At 45.5% G+C, this 3,997-nt stretch overlaps 1 pseudogene across 1 annotated transcript; it reads right to left on the bottom strand.

The window, feature by feature from the left end:
- Nucleotides 1-755: 755 nt before the first annotated feature.
- LOC103711268 (putative TPR repeat-containing protein At1g05150 pseudogene) lies at nt 756-3,422 on the bottom strand (annotated as a pseudogene). The gene has a single exon (XR_015971113.2). The product of XR_015971113.2 is annotated as a putative TPR repeat-containing protein At1g05150 pseudogene (transcript).
- Between the last annotated feature and the right edge of the window lie 575 nt (nt 3,423-3,997).

Genomic DNA, 3,997 nt, shown 5'->3' with positions numbered 1-3,997 from the left:
ATCCTTGAGGATCTATACAAATGTAGAGTTCTGCAACTTTAAGAAGGTCTATATTCCTTGATAGCACTGAGATTGTAAACCACACTCCATTAAAAGAGTCTGATAGTCAAGATTCATGACATTGTTTTATTTATTTCATACATTTTGGATTTCAAAATCTGATCCATTCAGCGGCTTTTCATGGTAGAGATCAGCTTAGTTGTGTGAAGGTTTCGGATCTTCAGGCATTTGCATTTAGGCCCCATTATTGGAAACTCATATTTTGGAACACAATGCAATACTGGATCAAAAGGTAAATTCTAGATTTTAGAGTTTCAAAGAAACTGGAGTAGTCTTTTCCATGCTATTAAAACTGCATTAATTAACAAAGAATTAGATTCTCAACATGTAAAGTATTCTTGTAAAGAACAAAAATATTAGAAAAGGATAGAACTTACGTTGTCATTGCAAAATATGCTTAATGAACATTATGATGAGAAAGAAGCAAACCCATAAATGGAAGAAACCAAAGCCTAATTCAAAAGCAGGTTCATGGGTCTTTCTCTAGTAGAAGTAAATAAACCTATCTAGAACATTTCTGTAGATACTTAAGACAGCATTTGTTGCAGGTACATATATCCCAGAAACTATTCATAAAAAGTCATTCTATGCTCCAAAGAAAAGCTCAACTCTCATATTAATGATATTAAGACTTTTGATAAACACTTGGATGAATCAATTAAGCTAATCGACAATAGATAAGCAAGGACAAGTCATTTGCAGCACATAAACAGTACTAAGGAACCTCATTAATTTTCTCCCTTCTCACCTTTCAATCAACCTCTCAAACAAGAATTTTTATGAATTTGCCTTCACAAGAAAATTTATTTTGCCTATTTCTAGAGTTCTAAATTCAAGCCAAGGAAATAACTATACGGAATTTCTTTTAAAAACAACTAATTCTTGAATTGTTATCTACATGAAGGAAATGAAGGATGTACATGCAGCAAACCAGTAGTCACTCAATTTGGCACTCTTTGAACCTGTATTCCTCTTTTTCATATGCAGATGGCACCTTGCACTCACTATAACAACTCGAGCACAGACAGAATCGGGAGGTTGTCTCTTTAAACATCAATCCACTGATTCGATACTGGCAAACGGCACAAGAATATCTGCTCTGGTGCACTCTATCACCAGCCTCAAGCTTTACTAAAGTACTTAATATCCCAAAACCATGATCCATATCATCAAACATAGCAAGAAACTCTCGGAATGAAATCTTTGCATTCTCTTCTTCTCCTCCATGCACTTCCATCAGGTCAGTGAACCCCTGAGAACAAAAGTAGATAACCCTTAAGTACCTAAAGTAAACAGAAGAATCCACCTTTGCTATCTGGCCTTGGGCCTCATTTTTCATGGGGCGCCATGAAAGAGCATCAAAAGCAGCACGCTTGCGCTTCTCTGGCGGGCCTGCACATATCGGTGCTATGATTGCAAAGAACATGCCAAGATCCACCTTACCAGAACCGGCAACATCCAGAACTGCCCATATTTTTTCATCAATGGCTTTGACAGAACCTTGAAAGGATTCAACTTTAAGGTTACTCAGAAGCTTGCGAAGAAGTACCTCCAATGCAGCCTTCTGTATTGATCTCTGTGGCACCCCATTCCCAGCATAAGAGACCGGAACCTCAGTTCCCTCCATCTCTTTCTTCCAAAGAGCTACATCACAGCGGCCAAGTTTGGTCATCTTCTGTATCTCTCTGATCCAAAGAGCATCAGCCACACATTTTCTGTCAGTGGTCTTCTCATTTGCCAGTTTGAACTTGGCAGCATCAACAACTACCCAACCCAAGCCATCAACTTGAGACTTCCTCTGCAACTGCTTCAAGTGGACAATTGCATCGTACAACTCCACCCGCTTTGTCATCTTGAAAGCTTCAGCCAGTGCCTTCTTCGCCTCTTCTGCCTCCCCTGCACCCAGCATCGAGACAGCTCGATTGAGCTGGGCCCTCCAGTGGTCTGGTTGGACAGCCAGAACTCTTCCATACATCTCTGCTGCTCTGTGATACCGACCGACGTCCTTAAACAATCCTCCCAGGTTATAGAGTGCATCCAAGTGGTTCGGCTTCAGATCAATTGCCTTTTGAAAAGCCAACACAGCTCTCTCATCATCCCCGATGGCATGGAGAACTGACCCGAGATCACAATGGGCATCAGCATAGTCTGACTTGAGGAGCACCGCCTCCTCCAATGCCTTCTCAGCAGCTGCGTACTGCCCCACACCGAACAAGGCACTACCCAAGAGCTTCAGAGCCCTGTAATGGGTCGGGCAGAGGATGGCAGCCTCACGGTACTGCTCGCTAGCATTGATCAATAGCCCTTCCCCTTCCATCACAATCCCTAAATTCACATGTATCTGTGGGAGCAGAGATGACCACTGGACTGAATCAGTCTCTGCCGATTCCAGAGCAATCAAGTAGCTTTCTTTAGCCTCCAACGGCCGTCCAAGTAACCACAGAGTGTTGCCAATTCTGAAATGGGGGCGAACGTCGGACGGCCTCAACTCCGCTGCGCGCCGGAAGCTCTCCAGAGCCTCCGGTAACAGCTTCCGATCGTATAAAGTCCTTCCGATCGCCATGTGGCCGTCGAAGGCCTCCTCCATCGTCGGCGCCCGGTCGACCTTGTCCCTGATCTCCTTCAATTGCTTCAAGAAAGCTCTGAATTCCATGCAATTCTCGTCCCTTACAAATACCCCGCTTCGATCCAACTCCCGGCTGAGGTCCGTGGACCAGCCGTTATCCGAGAAGCCATCGAACAAGATCGAATCTTTAGCGATTACATTGGAACAGGAAGCCTTAATTCGAGACCTGATGGCGAACTCCAACTCCTCGACGACCCTCCATGTGCTCTCGTGGGCGATCCCGTGGTTGGGGTAGGAGACCCAAGCGGGGGCGAGCCTTGGGTGGGGATCGGGGGCGAGATCCGGGTCCCCAGCCGGGCTAGGATTAGGGTTCGGGTCGGTCTCGGGGTCGAGGATGGAGAGGGCGGCGAAGTCGCGGTCGACATCGCCGGCGCCGTCGTCGTAGGTGCGGAGGAGGCCGGCGAGGGAGAGGCCGACGGAGGGGTCAGGGACGAAGTCGGCGTAGGAGCGGAAGACCTCGTCGAGGATGGCGTCATTCTGGGCCGGGGTGAAGTGGACACTGGGGTTGACGGCGGCAACGAGGGCGGCCATCTCGGACCTGTCGAGGCCACCGTCGCCGTTGGCGTCGAAGCGCTCGAAGATCCGCCGGACCTTCTCCCGCCTCGCTGGGGATGCGCCGCCGCGGGCGGTGGCCATTGCTCCTCCCGCTCCGGAGGTCGCCTTTCGGGTCGCTATATGTGTGAAATGGGAAGGCGAGAAGTGTTCTCTGACTCGAGAGAGAGACTGGTTTATATGGATTTTAGAAATATTTGGAAGAAATGCGTTCAAATGATGATACATGTACCTGTTTCATACGCAAAGAGAGGTAATGGTAGGATTGTGTTTATTAATGTTGGCCAAGTACATCTTGTTACCTTTTTCCATAAAAATGCTTAACCTTTGGGGTAGTTACATGTAGTTTTCCTTTTAAAGAAGAAAAACATGAATTACCATGCTCACTCTTGATTTTTGCCATGGAAAGAGTGAGAAAGGGGTTGAATCCTTTGAAAGAAGAATTCACCTCTCTTCACATGAATTAACCGTTGAATTGCACACTAGTCATTTCGGAATTTGTAGCATGAATGAATCAAGAAATTTAGAGTACTTTAAGATCTATGCAGAAAGCAATCTAACGGCCGATGTTGTGAAAGAAAGACCAATCACTCTTTTGCGATACAACTCGAATTCGAAAAAATAATATCATCAAGAAAATTTGACGAAAGTTCTTTGGATATATAGTTATTCTACCGACCAACTTAGATCCTACATCATAGTTGAGGATTTGTGCAATACAAGAGGATGAAAATACAAGCAAGAGTGTGCAGTACCAAA

Source organism: Phoenix dactylifera, chromosome 11 (genome assembly GCF_051530095.1).
Source record: "Phoenix dactylifera cultivar Ajwa chromosome 11, Ajwa_hap1_PhDact_Kaust_v1.1, whole genome shotgun sequence".
Taxonomy (NCBI): domain Eukaryota; kingdom Viridiplantae; phylum Streptophyta; class Magnoliopsida; order Arecales; family Arecaceae; genus Phoenix; species Phoenix dactylifera.
This window is presented reverse-complemented; position numbering and strand designations above follow the sequence as displayed.